Source organism: Aethalodelphis obliquidens, unplaced genomic scaffold (genome assembly GCF_003676395.1).
Source record: "Aethalodelphis obliquidens isolate GAN/ISIS:26980383/991018 unplaced genomic scaffold, ASM367639v1 scaffold16, whole genome shotgun sequence".
NCBI classification, from domain to species: Eukaryota; Metazoa; Chordata; class Mammalia; order Artiodactyla; family Delphinidae; genus Aethalodelphis; species Aethalodelphis obliquidens.
This window is the reverse complement of record NW_020837960.1, coordinates 59,838-75,839: the sequence shown is the minus strand read 5'-3', so window position 1 is coordinate 75,839 and position 16,002 is coordinate 59,838. Positions and strand designations below refer to the sequence as shown.

The window sequence follows — 16,002 nt, the reverse complement described above, 5'->3', positions numbered from 1 at the left end:
CAGATATTAAATCTAAGACACATGGGCTAGTGCGTGAGCTCTGTTGCTAGGTGTATTCCATTTTCTTCCTCCTGGAAGATTCGTGCCAGGGAAAATGATTGATAGTTGTGTTACTTCTCTGAAATTGATTGAAATTTCCAATTAGCATGAACAGGGGAGGGTGAATGGGTGAATGCAATAAGGTGTATCATTTACATATTGCCCTATATGTATGGCTAGAAGCTTTTGCAACTGAGGTCTGCCCTACTTTTCATGCTAATGGTAATGCTTGTCCTCCTAATGCAGCTGTAAACTTTATAAGCCCATAGGTAGACAGCATCACAAAATATTTACCCCTCCCCACTAGCCCACTCTCAAGCTTCACTCTGCTTCCCCAATACACAAATGTACATCAATCCACTTGAGACCAATATCAACATATTGACCTTCAATTCTTCTACTTTGCAGCTTCCCTCTTATCAGGAGATGTCAGCATTTAGTGCAAGGACAAATGCTTACCTCTTGGTGAGTAACGTAGACAATGCCTCCAAGAGACAAATAGCCCTTAGGGAGGGGGAAAAAGTCTTTCAAAAATGTTGATGCCCAGAGGAGGCATTTTCAGTCATCTCAGCTTAGAGGTCAAATATCCAAAATAAAAAAGGTTAAAAAGAAGAAGAAGAAGAAGAAAGCAAGGAAGAAAAGAAACAATTTTCTTATCTCATAGTAATAAGGCAGTTTTCCTTAAAAAAAAAAAAAGACTTAAGCCTTAAATTCTCTTTCCTAATCAAAATGTGCTTCTCCGTCTTTAGACTATTCCTCTTATATCCTGTATTATTCATGATGTTTAATTCTTGAAATAGCACATGGCTGAAAACAGAAGCTAACCTCTTGTCCACTATGAATTAAATCTTCTTTTCCTAGGACCCGTCTACAATGTACAATTTGGGGTTTGCCAACATAATCATTTTCTCTGAAATAAGTTACAGCATTTTGCCTTTTCACTATATATAGTTATGCAATATATTGTTAACACAACATAGTTAATATAGTAAATACAACTATAACACACATGATATGATGCCACTTTGGTGATTTTCTTCATCCATGTAACTCTGAAATTTGACAGTATAGTTTTCATATTCTAATGAGCTGAGTATTACCTTTGCAAGGATAGAAAAATAAAATAAATTCATAATATTCTTGTGTGGTTTGCCCCTGGGGTGGATTACCATAATGGGGGGATATTTGAGCCTTTCCCCAAGTCATTAAAAAACCTCCAGCGAGCAGTCCCTTGTCCTCTCCAGGGAGTGGGGGGAAAGGATCTTTAATCATAATAATCCTGGGAGATTTCCTGAGAAATCTCGGAAATAAGACATCTGCTTCTGTGCCTTGTTGTTTTGCAGAATAGCAATGATTGCTTTAGCAGCTTCTATTGCCATATGTGTACAATAAGTAAATGAACATAAAATTGAATGAACGCATAAAAGAAGGATAAACCCACCCAGCTTAACAAATCCACTCTCTCACCTGCTGTGCCCTGAAACATGAAAGAAAGAATCACGGGATCATAAGGATTAATAAAATAACAGTCTCTGTTAACAATATTGACAGGAGGTATAAGGATAATTTGTCTGATGCGGGACAAACAGCTTAACTGCTTAATTATTTTTTTTTAAAGGGCAAATCATTCATTTATTGTTTAAAGATTGCAAGACAACATCTGAATTTCTGTAGCACAATTTAAATGTTTTACTTTTTTGATAAAGCAGAGTATAATAGAAAAAACAATTAGTTTCCAGTAATATCTATATCTCTATTCAGAATTAAGTCTTCCACAGACATGTAACCTGGAAACAAAAGACTGTTACAATAAGCAAAGCTTCAACAGAGCAGCTACTTTTTGGGCCAGGGAAAGGTTCATCCCTATAGGAGGATGATGTGCTATGTAAAATGGCTGCAAGGTCACAGCCTTGAGGGCATTGGAAGTCTATTATCCTATTCCACATTAAGTAGTTTGGTGAACTTCAAACGTCCGTTCATCTGCAACCAAGCTGGCAACTTTTAACTGATATTTCAAGCAGGTAAAAAATAAATTAAAAGAAATCCCTACACTGATGTTCCTTGATTTACACTGTAAAATGGTTCATTAACATGTAATTCTGGCTAAGAATTACATTTGAGACTCCTTGCTCAGATTTTGGTTAACAGTACAAATCTTTCAGAAATTCAAGTTCTTATTAATCAATAATTTTCAGCTAGGATACATTCAGGCATCAGCTGCAACTACAGAATAGGTGCACTGCCTCAGCGCTTTGGAAAGACATAACCTAGAACACTACTAGCAGACAAAATACCTGTTACTAGACAGCATATGTGCAGTAGAGCAAGACAAAAACATATATTCATATGTGCTGCGGACCAGCCGGAGAAAGAGGATTTCACCGCCCAGGACCAGAAGGGAAGGGGTAAGGAACTGAAGTAGCACCGACGATTGGGGTCAGAAGGACGAAGACAACTGATGGTTGCAAGGCAAATTTTATTGCGCTGCAGTTGCAGATTATATAGACTAGAAAAGGGAAGGTTGCCAGACGGTGGTTTACATTATGTACAGACTGTCTCGGCTCAGGGTTAACTTCCCTGGGAGAAAACCCATAAAGCCAGAATCATCAAAAATAACCTGCACGTGCAGGGGGGAGACAGCTTTGCTTATCTCAGTTTACGTTCTTTCTGATCTCTGGGCCCTGGTGATTTATTTCCCATGGAATGGAACAAGAAGGGGAACAAGTAGGGACAGTCCCTTCGAGCAGGCAGTGAGCGGCAGCATGCCTGGCACGTCCATAGCCTGCTCTCATGGCTGACTGCTTCCCACAGGTCCCCCTTTTTTATTTTTTAATTTTTGCTGCAAAATTATTCCATGAAGCTTAGTGCCGAGAGTAGTATATTGTTGCATGAGGATACGAAACAGACATGAGAAGATTATTATCAATAATAGGCAAATTATGGCCAGGGTAATAAATCCTGACAACCTTCCAGTAATCCAAGACTGAGGGTTTAACCACTTTAAATGATCCAGTAAAGTTTGAATTACATCTTCTGGTGAAATATCATGAAGATGTGCATTTTGTATAACCTGAATTTCAGCATTTAACTTCTTAAGATCAAGACTAATATTATTATCTGACCAAACACTCAGCAGATGCATTTTTACTTTTTCCCATTCCCAAATACAGTCATTGTACTTTTTAGGAGTAACACAAATCCATGTATACTTTGCATGACAAGCTAAACGCATCCTCAATTTTAATGCTGCCATCTGATCTCCAATCCCCATAACTGCATTTTTAAATTCATCTAACTTGTTATTAATCTGTAAATCTATGTGACTTTGTAAAGATAAAGCAAGACTGGTATTCTGAGATAATTGATTAGCAAAGTGAGCATGATTAATACTCTGTGAAAGAGCAAGACCGGCAGTAGCTGCGGTAGCAGACAGAGCAGCCAAGGCAAGTAAACTTACTATTAGCCACCCAATAAAGCATCTCCTTCTCTGCAAGGCTTTAGAGAGTTCCATCCATGCCTGTACTCCAGTATCTTCATACCAAGGTTCTCTCAGATGTACAGGCACCATAACATATATGGGTTGCTTTAGTATAAGCACAGATTGCGTTCCTGCAGAAGGGAACACACAACTACTAAAAATACAATTAACACAGCTAGTATTATATCCTCCTTTGGAAGAACTACCAATGTTAATAGAACCAATCAAAAGTGTATATGGAGGAGCAACACAAGTTATAACAGGTATATTGGAATAAGTTAGAGCTAGTTTCCATATATCCCAGTTCTTTTGAAATATGATTGATAAACCTATCTATGAAGGGAATAGAAGAGATAAGTATAATCTTGGTATAATCTATAGTACACCATATTTGGTTATTATTCCAAGATGCGTTGCAACGTTCAAAACTGGATCCAGGAAAATTAATGGTCATAAAAGGAGGAAATTGATTTTTTGATTTTCTGTTAAGAATAGTAACCTTATGTCCAGCTATAAGTATCCCTTGTCCTCCAAGTAAACACTTCATACAGAAATAATTTCCTGAATCTTCACCTGTAACCTTGGCTATAGTAATAGTGGAATCCCTAAGTGGTGAGGCGTATGAGATTCGACCTCTAATATTAATAGGTTGCCCATTTTATACCAAATGATGGTATCCTTAAGATCCTCTCGTCGGCTGGTAGCCGGGCATGTTAAGAGTAATGTTGGTTCCTGTAAAACGAAGGATGCCTGGAGGGCCTGACAAACTAATTGATTGATCCGTTCCCTCATAAACATCTGTATGCTCATAACTAATAGCCTTTACACATCCAGTTTCCAGATTCAATGGGCTAAGACAGACAGGATGGGTACTAAACCGGTTAGTATAATTTACAGACATATTGATTTGTTTTATATTCCCAATAAGAGGCCCATAAACAGTATCATTGTAAAATACAGGAAACTCTGCTTCAGACTAAGATATGGGTTGTAATAGTGGAGGATCAGGTACATAGGCCCAGTAAGTTGCTGCATTAACAGAGGGAACACATGAAATGGTTGCCAACATAGCCAAAAATAAAGTTACAGGTGTAACAGGATTATTCTGTTGTTTCACTAACTCTTGAGCTCGTGAAACCAATTGTTTAATTTGTCCCCAAGTTGGAACATCACTCCTTTGAGTCGTCCTGGCAAGTGGTCTCCTCTTCTTCTTTTTCTGAATCAACAGTGTCAAATTTTCGGGAGAGATGCAGAGCTTCTTCATCTTCTGAACTAGTTGTGGGCTGTGGCGAGCCATCTATTTGCTTGACTAAGCGCTCAGAAAGCCAGCGACATCCAGGCGCTGATCTGGGAAAGATACACACGTGACCACGGCCCCAAATCAACACAGGATCAGGACCATGCCAAGTGCTGGTTAACGGATCTTTCCAGAGGAGCTCCGGAGATTGAGAGGCCAATCTTGGCTCAGCCATCAACCTCTCCCCTGCAGACCAGCCAAATTTATCAACAGTGCAAAAATTTAAAATAAACAAAGCATGATTTATAAGGTTATGTGGTGTTGTTCTGTATAATTCCCCCTTTTTTATTTTTTCAATAGTTAGCTTTCAAGATCTATTTGCACGTTCTATAATACCTTGTCCTTGAGGGTTATATGGAATGCCTGTAATATGGGTAATTTGTAATGAATTACAAAATGTTGCAAAAGCAGCACTAGTGTAAGTGGGCCCGTTATCTGTTTTAATAATTTTGGGAAGGTTCGTGAAAGCAAAACAGTGTAATAAATGAGTGATAACATGTTTAGTAGCTTCTCCGGTCTGTGCTGTAGCACAGAGGAAACCAGAATAAGTATCAATAGTGACATGAACAAACTGTAATTTCCCAAAAGACGGGATATGAGTAACATCCATTTGCCATAAATGACTAGGTAATAATCCACGAGGATTAACACCATAATGTGGAACAGGAAGGTGACGTAAGCATTGCTTAACAATTTGTCGGGCAGCTTCACGAGTAAGGGAAAATTGTTTGCGTAATGTAGCCGCCAACTGATGGTGTAAAGCATGCGATTGTTGTGCTGCTTGTGAAGCAGTTTGATCATAACTTACCATAATATGAGGGTGTCCAGGACATGCACCATGAGTATCAACAGTATGAAGATAATGAATGCAATACATTAGCCATTCTTGACAGCATGACGAACAGAAAGTAGGAGTACGGTAAATTGGGATATGTCCTGCTTTAGGGAAAAGAGATTGAGGAGGAGGAGTAACTTCAACTCTATTCTTGGGAGGAAAGTGCACAGGATAAAGGTCACGTTTAGATGGAGTTAAAACATCTGCTGTCACATTAAGTTTAGTCAATGGACCAGGCAAGTTAGAATGAGCACGGATATACAGACCTGCAACAGGACCATCGTGGGAACGAATAAGCTGTTGAAGCAAACAAAAAGAGGATGATAATTCAGGGTCATTAGTATGTCCTATGGTCGCAGTCTCCAGAAGAAATAATAAGCTAATAAGATATTTACTATCAGAAAACAAATTAAAAGATATAGAAGGCAAATGTTTAAAAGCCATAATGACAGCATACAGTTCAACACGTTGAGCTGAAGTCAAGGAAGTTTGTCTAATGAGTTTTGTTCCGTCGTCAATGATTACAGTATCCACTCCTGAAGAAGAACCGTCTGTAAAAACCAAAGGTACATGAGGAATAGGCTGTTGCCTAATTATAGAAGGAAAGATATAAGAGTTAAGTTTGCTGAACTGGATCAATTTATCAGCAGGGTAATGGCATTCCAAGGTATCTGAAAATCCTGCAAGAGCAAGACCCCATTAATTACTATGTTGAAAAAGCCAATTTTGTTGACTAACTGAATAAGGGATAATAATTTGAGAAGGTTCTGTATTTATAAGTTGTAAGCATCTAGTTCTACCTTGCATTATTAAATTACTAATAAGTTCATAATAAGGGTTAATAACTTTAGAGGGTGTAGATTTCATATGAATCTATTCAATAATTCCAACAGTTTGCCATAAGACAGCAGTAGGCACATAAGGAGTTGGACAAATTATTAAGAAAATTGGAAGGTGAGTATGAACTCTAGTTAATTGTGTAGAACTGACAGATCTATTGACTATTTGTAAAGCTTGAAATCCTTCTGGAGTCATAGAGCGTGAAGAAGGATCTGAGTCACCTTTAAGAATATCCAACAAAGGCTGTAATTGAGCAGTAGTAAGTTTTAAGGAAGCCCTTAGCCAATTAATATCTCCAAGTAATTTTTGAAAATCATTTCATGTTTTCAAATTATCAACTCAAATTTGCAGTTTTTGAGGCCTAATAGTAGTGTTATCAATATATTTTCCCAAATATAAAAATGGAGATTGTCTTTGAGTTTTTTTTGAGGCAATGACCAAGCCAAATGATCGTAAGGATTGTTGTAAAAATTGAAAAGCAGTCTCTAATAAAGAAATATTATTAGTGGCTAAAAGTATATCATCCATATAATGTATGAGCTATAACGTTGGAAACCTTTTTCTCACAGGAGTCAAGGCCTGAGCCACATATTTTTAGCATAATGTAGGACTATTTGCCATGCCCTGAGGCTATATTTTCCATTGACATCTCCTCATGGGTTCCTTAAAATATAAGGAAGGCAAGCTAAAAGCAAAATGTTTTCTATCTTCAGGAAACAAAGGAATAGTGAAAAAACAATCTTTTAAATCTATAACTAAAACATGATAATTGTGTAGTATGGCTGTTGGAGAGGGTAGGCCTGGTTGCAGAGCTCCCATTATTAGCATAGTTTTATTAACAGCTCTTAGATCCTGTAATAACCTATATTTTCCAGATTTTTTCTTGATAATAAAAATAGGAGTATTCCAAGGACTATTGGAAATTTCTAAATGCCCTAATTGTTCCAGTACTAATTGTTCTGCAGCTTCTAATTTCTCCGTTGTGAGGGGCCATTGGTCCACCCACACAGGGTCATCAGTCAGCCAAGTAATTGGATCAGCAGTGAGTGGAGGAGAATCCAAGGCCCCTAAGAAAAACCTAAACCTTGTCTATCATTGTTTATTTTCACATCAGTAGGATAGACAGTTCCTTGTTGATTTGTTCCCAGCCCTTTTGTGGGAAGAAATCCTTGATTCAACATCATATTAGAGACTTGAGAATTTGGACTATAAAGTAATACTCCCATTTCTTTTAATATATCTCGGCCCCAGAGGTTTAAAGTCAGCTCAGGCAAAACATAAGGCTGGAAGTATCCTGAATGGCCCTCACTATCTTGCCATAATAATAACTGACTACTTTGCACAGGAGAAGAACTTTGTCCTATTCCTTGAAGTTATGTAATAGTAGGACTAATGGGCCAATGTTTAGGCCAGTGTATCTGTGCATAACAGAGACATCAGCTCCAGTGTCTAACAAACCTGAAAAAACCTTTCCATTAATGGTTAATTTCATTTCTGGACGTTCTTTCCCTATCTTCTGAATCCAGTAGGCAGCATTAGATGATCCAAAAGCCTCTGTTTCTCTCTTTTGATGTAAAATTTGTCCACGAGGTACAAAGGGCAAAAGTAGCAATTGTGCAATTTTATCGTCAGGAGAAATAGTTATTATATTTTTAATAGTTTGTGCCATGATTTTTATTTCTCCTTCGTAGCCAGAATCTATGACTCCTGGCATAATAGTTAAACCCTTCATGGTGACACTACTTGTTCCCAATAACAGTCCCATCAAACCCTTGGGTAAAGGTCCATAGATGCCCGTAGAGAGGGCCTCAGGACCCATTTCAGGAGTTAATACATATCGGGTGGAGGTACTGAGGTCCAGTCCTGCGCTTCCTGGTGTTACTCTGGAGAGCGAGGATATTGTATGTTTTTGTTTCTGGTTAATGTCTGATTTATAATTTGAGAAGGATACACAGACATTGGCCCTATTGTTTGTTGGGGCCGGGGAAGGCCCCGGCAGGAGTTTTCCGACAGTGGTGTCCCATCCTTGTTGGCCACTGAGCGACAATCTCGTGCCCAATGTTTTCCCCTATTGCATCTAGGGCATAAACCAGGGATTTTCTGACCATCTGGAGATTTTTGAGTAGGGAAGGAAGGACTAGGTTTAGAATTAAAAGATCTACATTCTCTAGCAAAATGACCTGCCTTTCTGCATTTAAAACAAGTCTTTGTTTTCTTTTGATTGTTTTTAAACCCCACTTTAGTTAATGCTGCAGCCATAGCAGCACCCTGTATATAAGCAGGCCCAATGTCTGCACAAAGGCGAATATAATCCTCCAATGTTCCCCGTTTTCTCCAAGGTCGAATCGCAGCCTGACATGCATTATTAGCGTTTGCAAAAGTTAGTTGCTTAACTACAATTGTACCAGTGAGTCCATCCACAATGAGTCTCCCCACCGCCTGTAACAATCTATCTACAAAATCAGCATATGGTTCATTAGGTCCCTAATTTTTGAAAGATCCTCAGTTGTGTGTGTATAAGGTAATTTCCTCCAGGCTTCTAATGCTAAATGATGTATTTGAGGATAAGCAACAAAGGGATAAGTTAATTGATCTTGTAAAGAAATACATTGTCCTTCCCCAATCAGCATATTATAATCAACTGGAAAATTATGGGCCGCATTCTTTTCTGCTTGTTCAACAGCCCGTTCATAAAAATCAAACTTCCATATTAAATAATCTCCACCATTTAAACAAACTCGTGCTATAGATTTCCAATCAGCGGGGGGAAGAGCTTCTCCTGCAATAGCTTCTCCTGTCAACCATAGCAGTAGTAAAAGGAGCAGTGGGCCCATATTGAGCACAGGCAGATTTTAAATCTTTCAAAACTTTAAAAGGAAGAGCCCGATGCTCCCTAATAGCTTGTTGAGGATTATTAGGATCAGGTCTTTCTATGACAGGACAACAGAAAATAGGATCTTCTCCTCGTTTTATTGCTCCTTGTACAGCACGCTGCAAGGGACTGAGCATTTTTACAGATGTAGATTTTTGAGGAAGACAGTCCTTACTAATTTGAAGCTTTTTCACTGACTTATCTATCATAGCCATTAGAAAATGTTCCTCTTCGGGCTTCCCTGGTGGTGCAGTGGTTGAGAGTCCACCTGCCGATGCAGGGGACACGGGTTCGTGCCCCGGTCTGGGAAGATCCCACATGCCGCACATCTGAAATATTTAAATTAATTAGCTCTTTCAGTTTATGAAGTGGCAACGCAGTAGCTGATAATACAGTCTTTTCTTCTGTCAGAGGCTTATGTTTTTCTGACTTTACATTCAAATCAACACTATCATGAGAAGAATCTAAACATTCTTTTATCAGATTCCACACACTAAATGTAACAACAGGAGTATGAGTAGGCCCTCGAGACTCATAATAATTTTTTAAATCTCCAACTTTCTGCCAGATTTCTATGTCAACAGAGCCGCCATCGGGAAACCAGGGAGATACATCACGGATATGCTGCAAAAACTCAGTCAGCTGTGAGGTAGAAACTTTATTACCCCGAGCTTTAAGCATCGAAAGTAAAACCTGAGCAAATAATTCACACTCCTTTGAGCCCTTTTGCCCCGTCTTATTTTACTTCTGACTATTGCCTTATGCCTCTATTAGTTTCACTTTTATTCATGGCCACACATATTTTGCATAAGGGTTCTCTTACTTGCATTTTCTTTTTCTTTTAATTGCCTTCACGCTTCAGGTCCCTGTTCCGGCGCCACTTGCCGCGGACCAGCCGGAGAAAGAGGATTTCATCGCCCAGGGCCAGAAGGGATGGGGCAAGGAACTGAAGTAGCACCGACGATTGGGGTCAGAAGGACCAAGACAACTGATGGTTGCAAGGCAAATTTTATTGCGCTACAGTTGCAGATTATATAGACTAGAAAAGGGAAGGTTGCCAGACGGTGGTTTACATTATGTAAAGACTGTCTCGGCTCAGGGTTAACTTCCCTGGGAGAAAACCCATAAAGCCAGAATCATCAAAAATAACCTGCACGTGCAGGGGGGGAAACAGCTTTGCTTGTCTCATTTTACATACTTTCTGATTTCTGGGCCCTGGTGATTTATCTCCCATGGAATGGAACAAGGAGGGGAACAAGTAGGGACAGTCCCTTCGAGCAGGGAGCGGCGGCATGCCTGGCATGTCTGTAGCCTGCTCTCAAGGCTGACTGCTTCCCACACATATGTTGGCTTGTTTAAGCCTCAAGCCCTCGATCCTTTGTGGAAATACAATAATTTCTTTCCTATGGTTTTCAATACCAAAAACTCAACTTCCAGAAGGGCTAAAGTCTAATTTGTACTCTAAACCAAGTAGCAGTGCAGTTCACTACTACTGAGGCTGAATCCATAAAGACTTCAAGACCACGTCCAGAAGACAAGTTTTAATATATAATACCCTAGAATATTTGAAACATAATTATCATATACATAGCTGGTCCTTCAGAGCTTTTTACCTATAACGTTTTTTGATGAAAGTTATTTATGTACTGGAGATAACTGTGACTTACTGATCAAATATTTGAATACTTATACTTACCTGGGATTTCATTTCTGCTGAAAGAAAAAGGAAGAACAGGACTCAAAAAAAAAAGCAAACTTTAGAAATGAAAGTAAAAATCTTATCACACACTATCACTTTTGGAAGCAGCATAGAGGGGCAGTCAATGGTAAAACACTGGTGAAATAGGTCAAAACTCTAGGCCAAAAATCCATTATTATTATCATCAGTGACAGTACCACAACTGTGCCCTTCATAATTAATAATCACTCCTAAGAATCTTCATTTGGCACCAGATGATGTGTTTAAGAGAAACACTCTGGGAGGTTTTGAATCAGACTTGGTTTTTTGTTAGCCAAGTTACAGGAGAATTTTTAAAGTGGGGGGAAGGGAAGAAGGAAACGGACCAGAAAAAGAATTTAAGCCATCATCTATAAACCAACAAAGCACTGATAGTTCCAAACATTATATCAGACACTAAAATGAGTGATATAGGCTCAAGTTGTTTATAAAACCTATAAAAAGACTACACCAGCAAAGTCCCCATTTATCTGTAGGGTTCAGAAACTAAAACAAGGAATATTTTAGCTTAAAACCTTATCTCAAGAGAATCATATACACTTCACATGAACAAAAATACCTGAAACCAAACATTTTTAAAAGCTCCAATACCTAAAATATAAAGAAAAAAAATTATTCAGAAGACTCAATCAATCCATGATAATCACAAAACGGCTGGGCAATCTCTATCTCGCTTCCACACTAACTATCCATCCCATGGAAGACCAAGGGAGATCAGACCTTCCAGACTTACCTTCCAGACCTTCCAGACACCTGGCTGCTGCAAAATTCTATGGAGACTCCTTGTGGAACAGCAGTTTCCCATCTCTTGTGTCTCTCCCTATCATGATCATGCAGGAAGCAAGTCTGGCTGTGCTATTTCTTATCATTGTCATCCATCTTCAACATGGTATTGTACAGATAAGGAGAAAGTAATTCCCTTTCCCCCAGAAGGTTGAGGCTCAGGTACAGGGGTAATTCTCTTGTGCATACAGTCATTATTTAGGCTGACTCAGTGACTTCAACAGGCTTAATCATGTGATCAGGTTTGTTGCCAACTGCATAATGTTCCCACATCTGTAGATAGAGCCTCTCTAGTTCCATTGTGTATTGTTTGGTGTTGAACAGAGGGCTAGATGTTCTCTGCTTCCAGACTTTGCCACGAATTTTCTTCAGGTATTCTAGATCAGTTCGCAGTTTCACAGCTATGTCTTCGTATTCTTGTCTATTTTTAGCAATAAGCTCAAGACAACCTAAACAAGTAAGCTGGGAAGCTGCAACTCAGGAAGCAAGAGTCTCTCCTGGCATAGTCACCATGGGTGTCCCTGCCCAAAGGACATCCATCCCTGTGGTGTGTCCATTACAGATTGGAGTGTCCAAGCAGACATCAGCCAGCTGACCTCTCCGAACATGTTCCTCTTTAAGAGCAACAGGTGAAAAAATGATACGGTTCTGGGGGAAGGCCCATATTTTGTGCATACTGTTGAATATTAGGTTCTCCTACTGCTGGAAAACGCAACAGCCACAGTACACTATTGGGAACACCCTTCAGAATATTTGCCCACATCTGCAAAGTAGATGGGTCAATTTTATATAACTGATTAGTTACAGTACACAATGGCATCTTCCGGTAACCCATACTGAGAACGTGTGGTTACAATAATGGTATGGGGAACCTCCTCTCCAGTGGCAGCCTTATTGTTGATCAAGGTAGTTGCCAGCCCATTGCTAATACTGAATCCATTAATTGCTATCTGAATTTGTCCTCTGTTAATCATTTCAATAACTGCTTCTGCAATAGTATTCATTGGAATGACAGGCATATTAAGAGCTGTATTACTGCTGTCGGTGTTGTGTCCTCCATCAGGACATTTCATCTTGACAATTTTCACATCTGGTAGACTATCAAGAAATGCTTTGAGGTCGATGTCATTCAGCACAATCCGATTGTCATAAATGTGCCCATTGGACTTAAAATCGATGACTGCTTTCTTCTTCAGGTGAGGGAACATATTAGCATGATCACCCATAAAGAAAGTATGGGGCATATAAGCCAGTTTCTCAGAATACTGCTCAGCAACTTCAGCAGGTGAAGTTTCCTGATCAGTGATGATATAATCCATGAAAAGCGTGCCACTAGTCCCAGGGTACCCCAGCCACATTGCCTGAATAGGAGCTAGCCTGAGAGCAAAGAGTTCATTTCGAGCACCCTTGGTATAACCATTCATATTTACAAGGATGTGTATACCATATTGATGGATGCGATCAGCTGCTTTTCCATTGCATGGAATCTGAGAAAGATCAATGAAATGATTGGCTTCTGCCATCACTTTCACTCGGAAGTTTGTGCCATCATCTGGGCTCAGGGCATAACAGAATACCTCAAATTTATCAGGATTGTGCATGCCTGGAATAGACTGCATAAGATGAGAAGTAGGATGATTCCCAAAGTCAGAACTCACATATCCTACACGCAGTCGACCATCACTGAGCTTCAAGTCTTTTGGATGTTCATACGGTGGTTTATGAAGGACATTTATGTTATCCAAGCAGAGGTTCCCATGCCTCTCAGCAATAGCCTTCCTGACGCCATGAGAAAGAGGATACAGCATACTATGATGAGGCTGCACAGAAGGCAACCTATTCTTCTCTAACTGGTCAGCCACAATGCTGACCAACTTCTTCATTGGCTCATCATAGTCTGTCCAATCAGAGACAATCTGCAGGCAATGAGCCAAATGACAATAAGTGTCAGGAAAATCAGGTTTAAGCTTCAGAGCAGTGCGATAAGAAGCAATTGCTTCTGGAATATTCCCTGAATCCTTGTGAATGGAAGCCAGATTGCTGTGGGCATCCGCAAATGCAGGGTTAATCTGAATGGCACGAGTATAACACTGCAAGTCTCCCTGAACATCCTGCATTCTCCTTCAGAGTGTTTCCCATATTAGAGTAGGCATCAGCAAAGGTAGGACTGATTCGAATAGCCTCCTTATAATGCATCAGAGTTTCCTGCAGTTTTCCCTGATGCTTCAATACACTTGCTAAATTTGAATGGGCAGCAGCAAACTCTGGGAAGACTTCTAATGCTTTACAATACAAGCGAACTGCCTCTTCAATGTTTCCCTGTTCTCGTTTGAAATTGGCTAGGTTATTCAGAGAGTCTGCATGGGTGGGACACAGCCGGAGAGCTGTATTATAACAATCTTCTGCTTCGGCAACACTGCCCTTCTCTTTGAGAGCGTTAGCTAGGTTGCAGTAAGCATCAGGGAAATGTGGTTGCAATTCAATAGCTCGCCTGTAGGTGTCTATTGCCAGATCTATCAGGCCTTGCTCATAGTATACACAAGCCAGGTTGGCATGTACCACTGCATGATTTGGACTCAAGCTTAGGGCACAAAGGTAAGCTGCCACAGCTCTGTCACAAATCCGTGCCTCTTTCAAGACATTTCCTAAATTGATATAAGCATCCAGAAAATTGGGGTCAAGGGTGACAGCCTTTTCAAAGTGATGAATTGCAAGCCAAATCTCCCCTTGTGCATTGAAAACACAGCCAAGATTACTCCAAGCTACCACAAAGTTCGGTTGCATCTCAATTGCTTTCAAATAACATGCCTTGGCTTCTTCCAAGCCACCCAGGGCTTTAAGCAGGTTCCCCAAGTCACTGTGAACACGGTACAAATCAGGATTGTACTGAAGGGCAGAGACGTAAGCTTGTACTGCCCCTTCCATGTCACCTGCTGCCACCAAAGCAGCTGCCAGGTTAGTATAACCATCGATGAAATCTGGTCTGAGATGCAATGCATACCCGTAATGCTCAATTGCTTCCTGCAACTGCCCTGTTTCCTTGTACACATTCCCCAAATTCGAATAGGCTTCTGCCAGAATAGGGTTCTGTTTAATTGCCAGAGTACTAAAGTGGGCAGATCTGTCCAGCCTTCGACACTGGAAGTGTATAGATGAAAGTAATAAAAGTACACCAGTGTTGTCTGGCTCTTGTCTCCAGAGCTGCATGCAGTGTCTCTCAGCTGCCTCAAAATTTCCTGCCTGATATTCTCGATGTGCCAACTCAGCTAACCCTTGGAAGGAAAGCATACGTTTCGTTGGTTCTGTGCTGTCGGCCACTTTGCCCATGGAAGACGCCATCTGGAGCTTCTGGAGAGAGAGCGAAAAGGGGGTAATTGAGTCCCGCTGCCGCCACTACTGGCAAGAATGTTTCTAGAGGTAGCAAATACGAGGGCAGCAGCCATACCACTGCTTTGGCAGGCTTAAGCGACGGCAACAGTTACAGGCACCGAACCTTAGGAACTCTGGTTGGCCATCTACCTCTCACGGTCTTGAAATCTTAATTCTTAACCCTGCCCTCTTCCACCATTTTTCTCCTACTCAGGGAATAAAAATTACCTATACATTTGCCTTAGAAGAAATCAAAAGTCAGTAGTCCACTTTTTAAAATTTTGTTTTCTGTCCAGTTGGAAATGAAATACATGATTGAATTTTCTTCATCAGTCATATAGTCAATGTGGAAAACATTAGGGCCATGAATTTCAATACGGTAAGATCAGAAAATTTTCAATTGGCCTTCCCAAACCACTAATAAGTAACCAATATTGTATATAATGTTAAAATCTTAGAGACTGAGTTTGATATTTAAAAAGTTCTGAAAACATTAGCTAATTTTTCCTCATCATATTTCTCATGCCTCAAACCTGAGTATTACTTTTTTAAAAATAAATATTTATTTTTATTTTGGCTGTGTTCGGTCTTCAATGTTGTGTGCAGGCTTTCTCTAGTTGCGGCGAGCGGGGGCTACTCTTTGTTGCGGTGCCTGGGCTTCTCATCACAGTAGCTTCTATTGTTGTTCCACAACTCTATGGGTTCCTTTTTAGGTCCTACGAAGAAGCCTAGAAATTAGTTCATGTAATTA

General features: G+C 39.9%; 1 pseudogene; it reads right to left on the bottom strand.

The window, feature by feature from the left end:
• Positions 1–1,704: 1,704 nt before the first annotated feature.
• Positions 1,705–15,630, bottom strand: LOC113625564 (UDP-N-acetylglucosamine--peptide N-acetylglucosaminyltransferase 110 kDa subunit pseudogene; annotated as a pseudogene).
• Between the last annotated feature and the right edge of the window lie 372 nt (positions 15,631–16,002).